Genomic DNA, 20,001 nt, shown 5'->3' on the forward strand with positions numbered 1-20,001 from the left:
GTTAAAAGGGGGTGACCCCACTCACCTAAACAACTACAGACCCATCTCCAAATTATGTGTTTTAAATAAAGTACTGGAATCACTGGTCAATTTCCAACTGAAGGAGTTTTTATCAACAAATAATATTTTATCTGAGTTTCAATCTGGTTTTAGGAAAAAACACAGCACTACAACAGCTGCCTTAAAAGTAGTAAATGATCTTATTTACTTATTAGACAATAGAGAGCATTGCACAGCTCTTTTTATTGACTTGTCAAAGGCTTTTGACACAGTGGATCATGCCTTACTGTTACAAAGACTTGTTAGTATCGGTTTTTCAGGTAAGGCATGTCTGTTGGTTCATGAACTATCTTTCATGCAGATCACAGTGTGTGCGGGCAGAAGGCTTAACTTCAACATCTCTTCTGGTATCCAAGGGTGTGCCACAGGGATCTGTTTTAGGACCATTGTTATTTATTATTGACATTAACAGTCTTAATAACAATGTTTTGAATGCAAATTTGCATTTTTATGCTGATGATACAGTTATTTATTGTTCTGCGTCCACCCCGAAGCAGGCTCTTTGTCAACTCCAGAATGCTTTTAACATTGTACAATCCAACATGTGTGATTTGAAACTTGTTTTAAATGCTGCCAAGACAAAGCTAATGATGTTCTCGAAAGCAAAACCCAAGGTCTTGAACCTTCCTCCTATCACCACCTTGCAGGGGACGGAGGTTGAATCTGTGTTGCAGTATAAGTATCTTAGAATTATAATTGACAATTCGCTCTCTTTTAAACCACATATTGTGGAACTCTTGAAAAAATTAAGAATAAAATTAGGTTTTTTTCTTTAGAAACAAGTCTTGTTTTTCCTATGAGGCCAAAAAGAGACTCGTGTCTGCAACCTTTCTGTCTGTGCTGGATTATGGAGATGTGGTTTATATGAATGCATCTTCTCAGTGCCTTCACTCGCTGGACACCGTCTACCACGGTGCACTGAGATTCATCACAAACCTCAGATCCTTGACGCACCACTGCAATCTATACGCTCGTGTTGGATGGTCTTCCCTGACCACGCGTAGACTGAAACATTGGCACATCCTTATATATATAAGGCTATTCTTGGTGCTCTTCCCCCTTATCTAAGGATGTACATAAACAGAAAATGCACAGGGTCCTATCGGCTTCGCTCCGAGAACTTTTTCCTTTTAACTGTACCAACGGTCCGTACTGAACTTGGGAAAAGGGCGTTCAGTTACGCTGCCCCTCAAGCTTGGAACCTGCTTCCAACTGAGATGAAACTTAGAGAGCTGGTCTCATTAGAAACATTCAAAGCAACTTTAACTGACCTTGAAGCAGGCCGCTGTGTCTGTAAATGCTTTGGCTAAATTTGGTGTATGACTGTGTTGTGATTGTTTGTAACTGTAAAACTGTCTGAAACTGTGCTGTTACCATTCTTGGGCCAGGACTCTCTTGAAAAAGAGATTTTTAATCTCAATGAGACCTATCCTGGTTAAATAAAGGTAAAATAAATAAAATGACCAGTTCCATGGCTTCACTCCAAAGACATGCTGCGGACTGGCTTTGGATTAGCAGACAGAAACAACATCCATGCACCAAACAACTCAGGTTTACAGTTTAATGTACCCCTTGACGCGGATCAGCTTTCCCCTTAGATGGGGCGAGTCAAGGCACATCATATTTTCATGACCGTTTGTGATAGACTCTTCATTTGTATTGACAGAAGACATCCCATTGTTCATAGCCTAGAGCAGTGGTTCCCAAACTTTTTGTGCCCAAGGCACACCAAAGGACAAGTAAAAATCTCAAGGCACACCTATTGTGCAAAATAGCCCTTATAACACGTGTTATCACTCATATCATGTAAATGTGCATAATTATTTACTAATGCCAAATAAAATGTGACAAAGACAACTATATTACTCATGAAATATTTATTAACGAAATATTTCAGAAATAAATTTGAAACTTTATCAAATTAGGCTTCATCAAAGCAGCAACACACTCATTTAAACCAGACAGGTCACAAAATTAAAAATGAGGCAAAGGAAACTCAGCAGAAATTCAGCACAGAGAACTGTCAATGCAAGGAAGCTGCATTGTCCATGGTCCTGAACTACAAATTATAAATGTAACATTTCAGCAATCAGCATTGAAACATGTGCTATTGTAAATATTTTTGCCGACTTACAAATTAGTGAGATACATGTGCGTGTCGGGGCGCTGAGGAGAGAGCCACTCGCAAGTCCTGTTCAACAGAGAGCCGTGACCTCCTGTTGTTCTTCATGTAAATCAGAGTAGAGAACGCCAACTCCAGAGATGGGGTCGTTACTAAAAAAATGTAATATATAACATATTACTTTAAAAAAATGTAATATATTACACTACTTCGTTACTATCTACATAAAGTAACTCGTTATTTTACTCGCCGAGCACGTACAAACTGCACATGCGTGAGTGGCAATAACTCTCCTTACCAGCAGGCAGCGGTAGTGTGTATTTGTCATTCAAAACAGGCAACAACCGGAAAACAGAGAAGAAGAACAGACTGCGTGATGTAAACAAACAACAAATAGCGTGTGCGGTAGCTTCACCTTAGCATGTGTTCTTTGCAGGTGCTTGTTGAGGTTTGACGTGGTGTTTCCAGCAGTGGATAACAGCTTCTGGCCTGGACACAGTTTGCACCTCACCGTCACATTCCTGTCTATTCTTCGGACGAACTCAAAATAATGGGCATACCTTCACCCCTCGAGAGTTATCGCTGACTCAGCCATGTTTATGCAGCACTGCACGTGGAGATGTGGACGCGCAAGTCGCGCAGATTGCGTACATATAAAGCTACAAAGTACTGATATAGTAAATTAAAAAATAATTATTTTTGTGTACAGATGAAGCACTCCAGATCAGACTCAGGTGGGTGTGTCCCAGTCAAAAGCCCAGCGGCTGGGGGTGTTGCCAAATTGCTAGAGGGCGTTGCCCAATTTCCGCATTTGTTCAATTACAGGATTTAACCATGAGATGGCGCTTCATTCACAAAATACACAAAGACAACTGTTTGCAAAGTTTGCAGCTCTGCAGTTGTGTTTGCTGAATACTGTAGCATTTAATCACTTATTTGTTACTGTATGGTTTTCACAAGCTACTATAATGAAAAAACATCAATATTTTAGATCAAATAAAGTATATAGTTTGCTTTATGCAGTATATTTCTTGTAATATTGTTGGGGTGTTTTTACACAGTAGGCTACAGTAGATTGAAGTAAATCAACTTATACATTAAGATAAGATAAGATGGACCTTTATTAATCCCGTGGGGAAATTCAGTAGTTCAAACAGCAACAGAGTGAGAGGGAAAAACAGGACAGCACAGATTCACACAGATTAATAAGATGAGTGATACAAATAATAATAATGATAAACTATGAAATAAGAAATAAATAAAACTAAAATATAATTATCATATATTATAATGTATTGTATTATTAAGTAATATCATACATTAACCCCATTATAGCAGATGCCACATTGAATGGATGAACACATTTATGCATCAATAATTACAACAGAGTATTTCTAAATACAAGTTGTAAAAATACTTATATGTATTTAATATTAACCCTTTGGAGTCAACCGTCACGCCGGCGTGATCAGATCACATGACCTGTGCCGCATAATAACAACAGTCCGGACAACATTGCCGTGTGTTTCTGTCGAAAGTACTGGCTTGAAACTATATCACAGTCTTTGTTTCATGCAAAAAGACCCAGTAAACACGGAGATACGATGATATAAAGTTAATTCATTTCAAAAGTATGAAAAATGGAAGCACATATTTGAATATATTCGCCGCATTTGATCATTTTACGAAACGGAAAATACTGGAAACTGTAGATCCTGCTCAACAGGATGTATATGTGTGTTTCTGTCGAAAGTACTGGCTTGAAACTATATCCCAGTCTTTGTTTCATGCAAAAAGACCCAATAAACAGACAAAAATAAACACGGACATACGATGATATAAAGTTAATACAGATATATTTCAGAAGTATGAATAATGGAAGCACATATTTTAATATCTTCGCCGTATTTGATAATTTTACGAAACGGAAAATACTGGAAACTGTAGATTATGCTCAACAGGATGTATTTACCAGGTAGGGGGTGAGGTAATCAGGTAAACGGAGTGATACGAAACGAGACGAAAAGAGACGAAGAGGGACGGCGGGAAATGAGAGAGACGAAGATATACGAAGACAGGCGGCGGGAGACGGAGAGATGGCGGGAAACGTGATTGAAGTAAAGTGACAGACTTGATTGATTGAGAATTTAGATATAGTTAGATAGATTTAGAGTTTTGAAGATTCAACTATGATGAAGAGAACTCTGAACGTGAGTCAAGCTTTAAGCTTGTTTTTTGACATGGAGGAGGAGGAACCTGTGATGTTGCCCTCTGTGTCGTATTGACAGAAACCGCTTTGAAGCGTGGCACAGATAAAGACAGAAAAAACTGATTTTTGTACATAATGTGTATATATATATATATATTTGTATTATATTTATAATAACACTTTTGCCTTAACAGAATGAAATCCCATGCTACCTCAATCAAACTTTCACGTTATCATAGTGACATCCCATGTATATATTTCCAGCTTTTAAATGGTTTCGTTGTGTATGTTTGTGTTACCTATGAAAAATAATATCATTTTCAAAATCTGTTTTTACGTTATTTTTGTGATTTTGGGTCCAAAATGTTCATATAGTAGAAGATCACTGCTCTAAACAAAGTCAAAAATCCTACATCCAAACGAAATAAATATAATTAATTATGATGAATACGTTAAGTCTTGTTCATTGTTTTTCACTTTTATTAAATGTTTGATATTTCCGGTAGAAATGGTGGACTATCGGACATTCAAAATGCAGCATATTTTCACTCTTACACACACATTTATTCTCCTTTTACATACATACATTTTCACTCACACACGTATATATACTCATACATTTTGCTCTCATGCGAAATCTACTAAAACAAAGTATGTCATGGTAGTGGTCAGCTGTTAAACACAAAAGTGTATCTTAAGGGCTGTAAATATAATAAGCCTGTTGTCAATTTTAGACACAGGCTTATTATATTTACAGCCCTTAATAACATTCATTTTCTGGACTCAATGTGTGTCTTGGCCGTTTTCTTTGTTCCAAGCAAACGAGTGCTTTTTGTTTTGAAATCACTTCCGCGAGTTTCGCGGGCCTCCCCCCTCGCTCCACTGACCATTAGACCATTTAGTAAGGTAACAAGCAAAAGGGCAAAAACGCCTCTCAGACGCTCTTCCGTTTACTTTTTTAATAAAGAAAAACAAATGGTCCGTAGATACACGGACTCATATAGCCTATGTATGTATACTGTAAGGAGAATGTATGTGCGTGAGAGGACCAGTATGAATTACGGGATAGAAATATGCAAACACAAACCTACAGACTGGGGGATGGGAGATCACAGGAGTGGGGGGGGGGAGAGCTGTGGAATGTGACCCTTGGGAGAATTCCTCCACACATTCTGATGGCCAATTCGTTTTAAACAAAGAGTTCGCAACACAGGACAGCATAGGCAACATGGGGGGTGGGGGCTGGTGAACGGTCTGGTCAATGTTTGTAAACACAATCCCCAGGATGTGTCCTAATCAGGAGCCGGGTAAATGAGAGACTGAGGAGCCCCCGAAAAACAGATCCCGAAATAGCTCGTCCTGGTTTCCGCAGCAGATAGGCCTACAGTATGGTGTCTGTTATGTCAGTCATTTTAAATAAAACGTTGAAAACTGAACTTGAAAATGGTTTCCTCTTTTTATTTTATTTATCATTTTCGGGACGGGGAGACGTGTGTGATTAAAAATTAATTTGCAGAAATGTAAAGTGATCTAACTAAGTTCTATTCATATTCTTGACGGGAAGAGTAGTGTAAATGGGTGGCCATATGCATTTGAAAAGCAATATAAATCACAGTTATTATACAATAGGCTATAAAAGCACCATCGATAACCATTACCTTTCTCCAATTCAAACTTTGGACGGAAAAAAGTAAGGTGTACATGGTTGGGCTATACTGTAGGCCCAGGGGCGGCGGGTGCTGGAGGCTAGGGAAGGCTAAGCCTTCCCAAATATTTGTGTAACTGCATCCTGGTAAAATAAAAATATAATGTCTTTGACATTAGCGCTGCTATGCAGCACCTGTGCCCTGTACCACGAAGCCAGTTCAACAGACCCTGGATATGCTTGAGTTATCTTAACTATCCCTAACAAACGCGATCTCGCTAAGCGGTCCTACGACGCTGGTTATCAACTCGGTAAATCAAGCCAGGGTTTCTCTCTCCAGCTGAGAACGCGTTCACGTGAAAGGGGCGGGGTTAGCTACATTTGACCAATCACAAACAGGGACAAGTGTACTGACAGCGCAACATCATACTTCATTAATGAAAAGTAAACTAATATTAGACAAATATGAACTTTAAACATCCATGATGATTTAAACATATAATCCAGGATACAAGCCACATAGTTGCACCTGCAAGGAGAATACAGAACAACTCGTTAAAAAATAAACTACCGAGTGTTTGAAAGCGTACAACAGTTTTATGATACTGCCCCATCTAAAACACGAGGGGATCTGACTTTATTACATTTGAGTTGAGTGTTTCGTCAACTTAATGTGTTGCTTAAAATAATACGTCTGCATACAGTATATGTGACAATGTAACTAAGTGTTGCACGGCCAGATACGGCTCGAGAAGCTGACTCAGATAAGGAAATATTGTGATATCGATGTGAGATCGATGATCTGATTGATGATGTGATGTCAGTGTGATATGAATGATAAGTGCGACACGTCGGCGTCTTCTCTGCATACGGCAGTTTAAACTGCATTTCCTTTCTCCTGTAATATGACTTGATAGATTTAAACTCCGCACACTGAGCTCTGATCGGTCAGCAGGCGGTGCTTTCACTGAGTTGATCTCTTTTCTATAGACGCCGGAGGCGGGCAGCGTAAGATGAAAAAAAAAAGTTATTTAGCCTTCCCAAACCTGAGCCTCACGCGCCGCCTATGTGTAGGCCTACTGTATACATACAAAGGCCATTCAAGCTAGAGTTCTTCTGGAAATGTTCACATCAGGCACCTTCAAGTTAAACAATACTAAACAATTAACACAGTAGGCCTAAATTATGTAGATTAAACCACATTTATTTCGTTAAAAATAAACGAAATATGATTTAGTTTGAATGATTAAATGTCATCAGGCACCTTCAAGTTAAACAATCAGGTGCACACTTTAATGTGCCGCCACCTCCGGACTCGGCTTGACTCGGTTTAAAGAATGCACAAATGTGTTTAATCGTTTATGTCAGATATGTACTAAGTAGCCTAAATACATTTGTTCCTGCTCAAGATTAGATTCAACTTTATTGTTATTGCACATATTGCAGGTACTGAGACAACGAAATGCAGTTTAGCTTCTAACCAGGGGTGCAACAAGCAGCGAAAAGTAATGTGCACAATACTACAGAGAACAATTAACACAGTAAATTATGTGGATTAAACCACATTTATTTCGTTAAAAAGAAACGAAATATGATTTTGTATGAATGATTAAATGTAGGGTGAATTGCCCTAATGTGGGACATTTTTGCATTTCAGACTTCGGGAATATATTGCGATATGAAGCCGATACAATAAATCAAAATCCAGTAGGCTACCATTCCGAAATCCCCAGTAATATTAGACACTAATAATACAGTAAACTATTAACACTGTACATATTGTTTGCCCGTGGGATTAGGATGATCGGTAGTGAGACCCGTGCTGCATTTTCCTCCGGTCGGATGTGATATAAAAACAAAGCGATTATTTTTGTTGTTGTAAACTCACGTGGATTAAATTTAGTGCATTAATTTCAACTCGTGAACATATGATACATTAAATGATCGTGAGGATGATGATTGAAAATCGTTTGTGTGAGCATGGATGCATTTCCTGATCTAAAAACATAGCGATGGTTTTGTACTTACGCCAACGTGAATTAAACATTATTTTGTTAAATAAAAACATGGGGATGTTTAGTAAGTGATTACATGTCTCTTATTTAGCACAGAATATGATCCTATCCGTGACATATGGATCTTAACAAATATCCGCTATATCAGATACCTGTAGATCAGCTGTTTATTTCACATGAGTTCCAGTGTGGCAGCTTTTTAATCACGGCTCCCCCTGGTGGATCCATTATCCATTGCAGCTGGTTTCATTATAATTAAATGTATTTATCAAGGGGGCGTTTCAAGTCCTGCGGGGGGGTTTTCCTTTTCAGCAGGGGCCCACCCCGTGCCGATCACGGACCCGCACGGGTAGGCGTCTGAAATGGAGCGCTTCATCTGTAGTTGTATATTGCAATAATAACGTATGGTTGTCACAAAATCCCACGGCACACCCGGACTTGCCTCACGGCACACCGTTTGGGAACCACTGGCCTAGAGACACCATTTAGCTGCTCAGGTGCTGCTCACACGGGAACGTTTGCGTTTATGCACAGTATGCGTTTTCAAAAAAGTATTTTGTTCACACGTATTTGTTTCATTTGACGTGTCTGTTCACACGAGAACGCTGGAAACGCTGTAGTACATACGCCGGGACTGTAAGTGGCGCTGTAACTTCCGCCACAAAATACACCAAAAGCAGCGAAGAAGACCCCGGAGCATGGTTGCCCTTCTGTTTATGCCCTGCAGTGGATTTAGCAACATGTAGTAGTTCATGTAATTCTCCATGTCCACTTGTTGCTGATGGTTGTAGTAGGTAGAGGAGCTGTAGATTTTGCACTAACATGGAGACAGTAGATGATGACAGACAGTAGATGTTGTACTAATATCTGTAGCATGGTCACTAGCAGTAGCACTAGCAGTAGCTACTGACCAAGCAGTGAGCAGCAGAGGTGGGGAGAGGTGGGGATATGGCTTCATCTATCGGGAAATTATCGTATAGAGGCGATTACACGGAGCCGTTTGACCCCCCCAGAGCGTTTTGTTTGCAAATCTATCCACCTTGGGACCCGTTATCGTTTGTGGGGTCCATTTCTATCGTTTTGTTACGGCCTCGTGTAAATGAAAGGGCTATACGCAAGAGAAACTATGCGGATCCAACCCGTTTTGTCCTCGTGTAAATGGGGTCTCAGTTTGTACCAAATATTTTACATTGAGTGGACAGTTAAAGGAACACATGAGGTAACCATACAGCTGCTCTGTCTATAAAAAAGCTTTTTCACGGAGTGGAAGTTTAAAGAGAGACATGAGAGTCCACACAGGAGAGAAAGCCTTGAGATGCTCTGTCTGTAATAAAGCTTTTTCACGGAGTGGAAGTTTAAAGAGAGACATGAGAGTCCACACAGGAGAGAAAGCCTTGAGATGCTCTGTCTGTAATAAAGCTTTTTCACAGAGTGGAACTTTAAAGACTAGAGGACAACATCAGTATAAACTGGCTCATCTTACCCCACTCTCTCCTACTTACATTTTAAAGGCATATGTTGTACTTTTTCCGCCTCTATATTTATTTTATAATTTAAGTTACATTGTACTTTGCATATTTAAAAGATTAATTAATAAATAATGGTGTGTTAGGTATGGAAGCCTCAAATCATGTAAGTCATTATAATGACTTACTATCATATAAGAGCAATTTTTAAATTAGCTTTCATCCCTTTACACCAAAGCAACAATAGCAAGTGTGTGGGACACACTTAGCTGAACTAATGAATACTATAATTGAAGACTTCTTTAGACGCGGATTTACAAATAAGGACATTTTAGTGGTTTTGGAGGAATCACACAATATTAAACTAAGCTTACGGACACTACAGAGGAAGCTACAAAAGAACAAGCTTTGGCGGAGAAAAAATAAGACAGATGCAGCTGAAGTGACATCGTTCATCGAACAACAGCTACAAACATCTGGCAAACAGCATGGCTACAGATGCACCAGAAATGTTGGATGTCCGGTATGATTACCGACAGAGAAACGGTACGTCAACTGTTGCGACTGACGGACGAAAATGGGGTTGACCTACGTGCACGTAACCGTTTGAGACGGCGTATGTATGTTAGTCGTGGGCCAAACTACGTGTGGCACATTGATGGATACGATAAATTAAAGCCTTATGGCAGTGACCACCAACTGGCGGCCCACGGGCCACATCCGGCCCGCCAGACATTCTCATCCGGCCCGACGGGGGTGACTGTGGCGTTGACGGAGTGGTTACTGCGTTCGCCCCACACCCATTTTTTTTTTACAACGTCTGGTGAGTAAGGTGCAGTACCGGAGTCCAACAGAGAGGCAGCAGCTGCGGGACAGTAGACTGCGTACTGCGAAACCTTCCCTCCCCTGAAGAAGAAGTGATCCTTTGTTGTGAAGAGTCTGCTTTGTGCGCTCCGCAGCACAGCAGTAGCCCCGCTGCGACAGAGTCCAACAAAGAGGCAGGAGCTGCGGGACAGTAGCCTAGAAGCAGGGTTGGGTTGTAACGGAATACATGTAACGGCGTTACGTAATCAGAATACAAAAATCAAGTAGGCTAACTGTATTCAGCTGGCGTTACATTTGAAAAACGAGTAATCTGATTACAGTTACTTTCGTAAACCTGAAGTGAATACATTTTGGAATACTTATTGGAATTATTGGTGGAAAAGTTTCCTCACAAAATGTCATATTCATTACCGGCAGAACTGTGTGCACACTGCACAGCGCTGCAGCATGTCTGTGAGCGAGAGAGAGATGCAGCGTGTCTGTGAGGCCCCGCCCCCGCACGCAGATGAGAGAGAGAGAGATCTCTTTTAAAATATATTGAAAGTTAGAAACGGAGATGGTTCGATAAAATGTGCAAGATAACATTTATGTAGAATTTCTTTATTGTCGAAATGATGACATTTCATAACGGGATGAAATCAAAGTGAATGGCCTGCTGCTGCTGAGGCAAGTGACTGGAAAAAGTTTTAATAGTTATTACATCGTTTCAGATCATAATAATAAATAATAATGATAATTCATTCTATTTAGGGGCGCCTTTCAAAGCACCAAGGACACCTTACAATTCATAACATATTCCAAGGAAAGCTTTTAAGACAGGACAAAGAATGCAGTCCGGGTGATGTTTTTTATGTGTGGTGCAGATGAGAGAGCTGTCCAGAATGACACCAAGATGTCGTGTTTGAGTTCTTGATAAGCCATTAAACAATAAAAGAAGTGTCTCCTGTTCCCCAAAACATACCCATCTGTTATGGAAAAAGAAAGTATTCCAAAAGTATTCCAAAAGTAATCTGAATACGTTACTAACTGTATTCTGATTACTTTTACAAAGTAACCCTCCCAACCCTGCCTAGAAGTGATGCTTCGTTAGCGTGAAGAGTCTGCTAAGCTTTATGAGGTCCGCAGTACCTGAGCGTGCTCCACTAGCATTGTGGACTATATAAAAATCGCTGGCCCGCGATAGTGTCTATTGGATACATTTTGGCCCTTGGACAAATGTAGTTGGTGATCCCTGCCTTATGGCATATGCATAAGTGGCTGCATAGATGGCTTCTCAAGGAAAATGATCTGGCTGGAAGCATATAAAACCAATAATGATCCTCGTATTATTGCAGGTTATTTTATAGATTCTGTGACTGAAAACAATGGCTGTCCACAAAGAGTAAGGTTAGTTCACGGTACGGAGAATACCCGTGTTGCACAACATTGAGGATGAGAATGGCATGGAGGGTGTCACTTTAGGTCCAAGTACTGGGAATCAGCGGATTGAACGCTGGTGGGCGCCTTGACAAGTGAATGCGCCCAATTTTGGATGGACCATTTGACCATATGAAGGCTGATGGCTATTTTATTGGCAGCTTCTTCGACAAATCCTTGATCCAGTTTTGCTTTCAAAATACCATACAGGTACAGTAGCCTAAATAACTATTTATTATCAGCAAAGACAGAAAAAGTGTTATATAACGTTTTTCTATCCAATATAAAAGGAGGAGCTTGATCACATTGTTGCTGTCTGGAATGACCATTGCATAAGAACAAGCAACAACCCTCGGGCTCCCAATGGTCGTCCCTCCATAATGTATGCGGTTCCCGACCTATATGGGGCTCAGAGTTTCTTGCAGCCAGCTGATCAAATGAAGGTTGAAACATGTCGAGAACACTGTTGTTTTAAAGACTATCCTTGTGATGAGGATGTGTTTCACCTATGTATTGAACTAATGTCTGAGCACAGCCTGGCTATGTCAGAGGATGTTTATGAAATTCAACACTCAAAAGGACATATACTTGATCTGATCTGCTGCTCTGGTGTAACTCCTCTGAACTGCTCTGCATTCGATTTGCCCATTTCTGACCACAAGTTTGTAACCTTCAATGTCAAGATAACATTACCCAAAGCAAATATTTCACGATCCATCTCATCCCGTAACGTTAAGAATATCAACACGCCTGCTTTTTCTATTGGAATTAACAACCTCCCCTGCAAAGACTACCTATCCACCACCGATGAGCTGGTCTCCCATTACAATGATGGACTCCATAAACTTTTAAACATACATGCACCTCCGAAAACCCGGTCTGTCTCTTTCACCCGCTCTGCCCCCTGGTATACACCGGAGTTACGCCAGCTCAAAGCTAAAGGTCGTCGTCTTGAACGCCTGTATACTAAAACTGGCCTTGTAGTTCATAAGGACATGTACAACAGCCACATACTTGCTTATAAGGATGCTCTTTCCTCCGCTAAAATCAGCATACTATGCCAACTTAATTAGGTTAGGTGAAGGAAACACCAGAACCCTGTTCTCTTCAGTGAACAGCATTCTGCAACCACCGGACTCTCTTGCACCCCACCTGTATTCAACTTCTCAATGTAACACCTTCATGACCTTTTTCAATGCCAAAATCAAAAATATTCACCAGCAACTGACCTCCTCTGGCTATACATCACTTCACTCAACTCCGTATGCTCCCCTCTCCTCCTCACTATCCAGCTTCGAACTTCCCACTGTCGCTGAAATATCAAATCTCATTCATAAATCCAAATCATCCACCTGCCAGCTTGACCCCCTTCCTACCCACCTAGTTAAAGCATGTCTACCTTCTCTCTCCGCTTTAATTACCGACATAATTCATTCCTCCCTTACCTCTGGTCTCGTCCCCTCATCCCTCAAAACAGGTGCAATAACCCCTATTCTCAAGAAACCAGGTGCGGACCCCAACTGTTACGAACTCAAGACACTTAGGAGTTTACTTGATTGACAGAAAAAGCGACCTATCCCTTTCCAGTCTGTTAACCCAGAATGCAAAGCGATACAAAATCAGTCAAGTGCCGGGAAAACTCAAATTAAGTTAAAGAGACAAACAACAAAATGAGTGTGGGACCGAGCAAAAGCTAAAGACATACCACTTCCACCCAGAATGGGAGGAAGAATATTTTGTTGTGATGTCACATTCAAAGGTTATTTGTAAAGCAAGCGTCGCTCTGCCAAAGAAAGGTAACGTGGAGAGGCATTATCGGAGTGTTCACAAGGCTGACAGCGACTTCCCTCAGAGTAGCGAGTTGAGAAAGAGAAAGGTCATGTATTATTGCTACACAAACATTATCTCGCAGTCTTAGTGTCGCCAACTCGTTTCTAACATGCAAAAAGACAAACAAATGCGTCTATGGTCGGTGTATTTTTTATCTTTCCGATCCAGACTAGATCTCTCTCTCCCGTCTGTGTGCGAGGGGGCGGGGCAGTTTACACACACGGCTGCTACATGCAGCAGCACACGGAGGAGATAATAATAATAATAATAATAATAAATGATATTTATATAGCGCCTTTCAAGGGACCCAAGGTCGCTGTACATGGTGGACAAACAAAACAAACAGACAATCAACGGGCAAACCAAAGAAATAAATAAAGGAAGCCGGGGGACCAGAAAAGGGCTAGGGCCCGAAGGCCAGGTGTGTTTTTAGTGATGATTTGAAGATGTCCAGGGAGGCAGCATTACGGCAGGAAGTGCATTCCAGAGGGTGGGGGCCGCAACACTGAATGCCCTGTCACCAACAGTTCGGAGGCGAGAGCGGAGGATGGAGAGCAGGCCCGTGTCTGAGGACCGCAGACTGGGATGGCGGAGAGAAGCGCTCCAAGGTGTGGTTAAATGTTACCCGTCTTGAGGTGGACAATGCTCGTTGCCAAGAGTGTTTAGCATGTAAGGGCGGTAACACGAGCAATGTGTCTAAACATTTAGCAAAAGTGCACCACATTCAGACGGAGGAATGCACCGGGTTCGACTGTCTTTCTAGTAGCTCTGTAGCCCCATCCACGAATAACTTTTCCACGTCAGGTGTTATGTATGCTAGCAGCAACACACGGAGTTAACTCCATTATACAAACATGGGTTAATGATTAGAGGTAACAGTTATTTTGTTAAAATTTCAGCTATTCTGTTTACAGTTCTGTCATCAGATTATTTAATACGATTTGTTAAAACATTGTTGTTTCTTTTGATGTGAAATATTATTTATTTAATTTAAATAAAAAGCAATGTTAATTTTGTAAACAATTTGTTAAGTTAATAATATATGTATTTTTGAATCAAGTATTCATCTTTATTGTCTTCATTGTTAGTTTCCACATGCCTAAAACAACCTCAAGCTAAATCTAAAAGTTGATGGCTAAATAAGAGCGTTTGAGAAATTGTGCAAGGCATACAGTAATAGTCCGAATAGTCGTTTCATTAATTGATAGATTAATCGATTATCAAATTAGTCGTTTGTTGCAGCCCTATTGTAGTTATCCCATGTATAAATAAAACATGTTATTCAGCAACCCTTGCCATTTGGGATTTTATTTTTGGTTGGTAGACCTCGGTGAGCTGGTCATTTCAAAAGTAGCTCACCAGCCAAAAAAGCGTGGGCACCCCTGACTTAAAGAGCATAGACCTGACTGTGGCAAAAGACAAGAGCAAAGATCTGACCATGGCAATAGAGAAGACGCATAGACCTGAACATGACAAGAGCCACAACGAACTGAAACTGAACACTGGGAGACAGGGGAATTTAAACACAGGGTAACAAGACACAGGTGGGAACAATCAGGGGCGGGACTGACGCTGATGAGCACAGGAGACACATAAGGGGTCACAGGTGAAAACAATCAGGAAATTAGACACACCAGGGACACTAACGACAGACAGGAAAAACACAAAACACAACCAGTAACTTAATGTGAGTATCAAGATATAAAAGTAATGTAACCTCATAACTTTATTTTGCTTTTGGATTACCGCAATATCAAATGCAATGCAAGTAAACACAGGAGAGAAGAAATATTAATATGATTTGTTTTACTTAAATGTATAATATAATACCATAAAGCAGATTCAGGCAGTAGGTGTATAGATTCACAATTAAAGTATTAGCCTACAGAACAGTACCGCTTCCAGAGAAGAGATACAATTTGATCATTTTACAACAAACAGCTCTTTTTAGGTTTTGAATAAAGATTGTAATCCTGAGTTTCCCTATTATTAAAAAAAGTAAAACTAATCCGATTACATCTTTTCCTATGTAACTAAGGATTACACTTTCCTTTTTTTCTATACGATCTTGATTCGTGTTAGATGTAATCCATTACTGCCTAAGCCAATAAAAGTCATAACTTTTGGAAAATTGTCTCAAGTTATAATTATGCCTTCAATCTCTTTCACATGGAGAAGACATCACATTGGCCGAGGCGTTGCAACTTCCCTCAAGCGTCCTACATGAAAGAAAGATCACATGTTAAAAATGTGTGCACAAACTATTCAGTATGACCCGTCTTAGTTTAAAGCCCAAGTGTAAGAGTGAACAGAGGCGGAGTCTGCCTGCTTTCCAATTTGTTTTGTTTGTTGGCTGCTGCTACCCAAACCAACATCCTCACAAGCATTGACTTTGGAATGTCATTATGCTCCACATGTGGAACAACAAAGGCTTCTTCAGGTGTGTCTTGTATCATAATGATATTGCTCTGATCAGCAGCAAGACTGTTTTCACCACTACCATGGTCTACATCTGCAACCTCCTCCTCATTGCTGTTAACAGTCGAACTAGGACTGTCACTTACCTCGTCATTGTTACTCACCCTGCTTTTCCTTCCAGGCTGGTGTTCTTTGGTGAAATAGAAAATGGTGGGCACTGCAGTGTTTTTCAGGCATCTCCTTCCCTAATAATAAACAAAAACACATAAAATAACTTTTTGAGGTCTGTAGATATTCAACTTTCTTTTGAATAATGTTGTTTTAAAATGTAAGAGTGCATTATAAAAGACAATAGAGGGCCAACATGTTAACTATGCAGTTAATCCATTCAACAATTACGTGTTTCCAAGATTCAGATTCAATGTCATATGCACATAGGCTACAGTGTAGGAATGGCAATGCAAATCTTCTGTCCCGAGCTCCTCCAACAATGCAACATAGTTATATAAGAATCTATATACACGTAAATATAATAAGACCTATGCAAGAACAGAATGTAAAGATAAATATTGTATTGCAAGATGAAATTAAATCATTTTTTTTTTTACAGTGATAGCTGTTAAGATAAATAAGTTGTAAGATGACAACTGTTAGAAATTAAAATCAATGTTTTGATAGCATAATGTACCTTAAACATACCGTCAGTTTAAATGCCGTTTTATACTGAGAAACCAGAAGTTCTTGTGCACAACCAGTTGTTAAGCTTTTATTCTGAAAATCCTTCATGACGACATCCGGGACTACCGCCCTATCATTAAAGTGGCTATTGACGCCGTTAACATGTATTACATGTAAAGTTATGAAAGAGATAAGGAGGAGAAAAGGCATGTGGAAGTAAGCAATGAATGTAAAATGTCGAAATCCTCTGTTTAACGCGATATCGGACACAGACGAACGAGAGGGGAAGTCCCCTACGTCACCACAGCTCACAGAGAGGAGGAGCGAACAGCGAGCAAGCGGGAAGGACGAATGCTTGTAAGCTCTCTTCTGCACGGCCAGCACCTGGGAGAGGAAGCTGCAGACTTTCTCTCCTGTCGAACAATATCCTGTTTGTGACTTTACCGCGCCTTTTTTATTAATTAAAGTACCAAATTTGAACCTCCAGAGACTCCATTTAGTCTCCTTTTTAAGCTTCTCTTTCCTGGACGCGAGAATAAGAACACAGTTAACACAACAGATGAATGAATGTTGCTATTAAGATAATGTAAAAAAAAATTCATCTGTTTTTAACATAGAGTATGTGGGGGGAAATGGCAATTCTCTATCTATGATAAAGAGTCTTTGCATAAATTGAAGAGAAATGTGATGGTTTGCAAAAAAATTCGATTTCTATGTTTCTATACTTAACTGGCAAAATCTTAATTTGGCCTTTAATCAAAAGAACATTACTCATCACTGATGTGCAAGCTGTGCCGTAACAATTATTTAGCATTGTATGATGTATAAAATGTATTTAATTAGTAACAACAATTTACACTCACAAATGGAACCAAGTTATTTTTTTTTTTTTTAAAGGATCTGTACCCATGAGTCCGTGCTGAAGTGATGACTCTCAAAGTGTTCACTGCACAGGCGAGAAGAAACGTTGGGGGTCCATGTATTCCTCCGGATGTTCAGCACCCACTGGTCCAGCCTGTCTGGATCACCTAAAGGAAACCTTTATACAAAAATACATGAAAACCGACCCAAAGACAACAGGATGGTTAATGCCATATTCACTTAATAACGCATGAACAACTTTTACAAATATTTCTATATAGTCTGTGTTGGTAAATGTCATCTAGGTTGCACATTTCCTGCTGAAATACATGCATGCCAAGTTACTGCGTGGCACTTTGGTTTTGATAAAACACTGTAGTTCCACGATATAAACGTTTCATTCATAATCAAACGAGACAATCTGCAAGATAAATAGCTATTTGTTGTTATTCTTAATGCTTGTCATTCACACGTTAATAAAATAAAAATAAGTACCGATACATAGCAGAACAATTGTGGCGATGTTCAGCTTAATAAGCCTTGCTCAACATCATTTCTTTAGCTAATACTATAGCAGGCTGCAGGCGAACCAAGTCCGCGTTTCGCTGCATTCCTTGATCTCCAGTTATAACGCCGGGCTCCGCCGCTGGCCGAAGCTAACGGAGCCGCAAAGGGCTAGCTACGTCATCCCAGCGGCTCCGGTTAGCTTCGGCGGCGTGGTCTCCGGTGGCCCCACTGGGATAATTTGGTCCCCTTTTAACATTTGCTCCCATTTAGCATTATGGGCGTCATAGCCATATACTATAAAAGTCTTACCCAAGGCTGAATCATAAACTAAACTATATATATATATATATATATACACACACACACACACACATGTATAAAGGGTTACATCCTTAGCTGGCTAATAAGCTACATAACAAACTAACAAGCACACAAACACCTGCTAACGGGGTTAACATGTATGTGAGTGAGGTAACTGAGGTTTCTCCCATTGTTTCCCTTTAAACTGTGGGTTTTTCTCTGGAAGTTTTTCCTTGTACGATGTGAGGGTCTAAGGATAGAGGGTGTCGTTTTTCTCATACTGATATTCTGAACAATCTGTGCTGTTGTATTTGCTGTAAAGTGTCTCTACTGTAGGCTATTTTTATTATATGTACAGCACTTTGGCTCGACCAAAAATCGTTTATAAATGTGCTATATAAATAAAACTTGATTTGATATAATATTATCATTTTACTCACTGAAAAAAGCTGAGAGTAGACTTCTTGGAAGTTCTGTTAGTACATTCAAGCGCACAGCACGACATTTGAATTGTCTGGTATTTGTAACAATATTCCCTAAAAGGCAAAATCACCACGAACACGGCTAAAGCTAAAGGGTCAAGAACAGTAACTACGACTAACTAACGTTGTAGCCTCTATGGTTGTAGCCTAGCAGAGTGGACAAGTTGCTGTTAGCTGACAGTGAGGCACGTGCCTGTCCATCAAAGTGACCACGCCCTAATTTATGCAAAAAATGTAAGACCTAATATAAATAAAAGGGTCGTGTTAGAAAACAATTCACTCACAGATCCATAATCATGAAGGTGGAATCAGTGCATGACATTAAGGATTTTGGGAGATGGCCCTGAGCCCAATGGAGATTGCCCTGAAAAATGCGCGCGGACGTAATGACGCACGAAGGGTTTGGGGGGGCCTACCCCTAGAACATTTTGATTTTTGCAGGTCTTAGATGCTGTCTGGTGCATTCTCTAGACTGAATTATAAGATGAACCACCACAATATTATATTGTACAATTTCAATGTTATTCTTCATTTCACTTGTTTGTCTGTTCTTGTTTGTGTTTGCTCGCTTGCATGCCCTGCATAGCTATAAGAAACACTTAAGTTGTTGGTCAAGACACTTTCCATCTGATGAAGGCGAATGCCTTCCCAGATGTAAAAAAGTAGAAAACGTTACATTCAGTTATAACTGCCAAAACAAACATTATTTACACTATTATGGCCCCTGTTAAAAATATTTGTAATGTTATCTACTGTAAGTTGGTCCAACGAATGCCTCCTCATCCGGAAGCTGACCGAGCAGACCCGAGCAGCAGTCGAGAGGAGCCGAGCGCATCCGCCAAGCACACAAAATGGCGACGTCAGATTTCCCGTTAGCCGGCAAATCTAAATCTTTTCGGTCAAAATGTCCGGTCAAAATAATTTCCCTTTAGCGCAATACTGCTTCAGTTGCGCAACTTATGTGACAGACAAGAAGAGTATGTGACAGACAAGAAGACTCCATTCTAATGTCTAACACGTAATGTGGAGAAAGAGATGTCGTGTATGGGTTGATTGTGCGTTGATCTGTTGGTAATGCCTCGGGGTTCCGGTGGGCATGTAAACAAATGCATAATGCTGCGCTATACTTTGTGGCCTCACCCGGTTGCATAGCGACGCTTATTGTTT

Source organism: Gymnodraco acuticeps, unplaced genomic scaffold, assembly GCF_902827175.1.
Source record: "Gymnodraco acuticeps unplaced genomic scaffold, fGymAcu1.1, whole genome shotgun sequence".
Lineage (NCBI taxonomy): Eukaryota > Metazoa > Chordata > Actinopteri > Perciformes > Bathydraconidae > Gymnodraco > Gymnodraco acuticeps.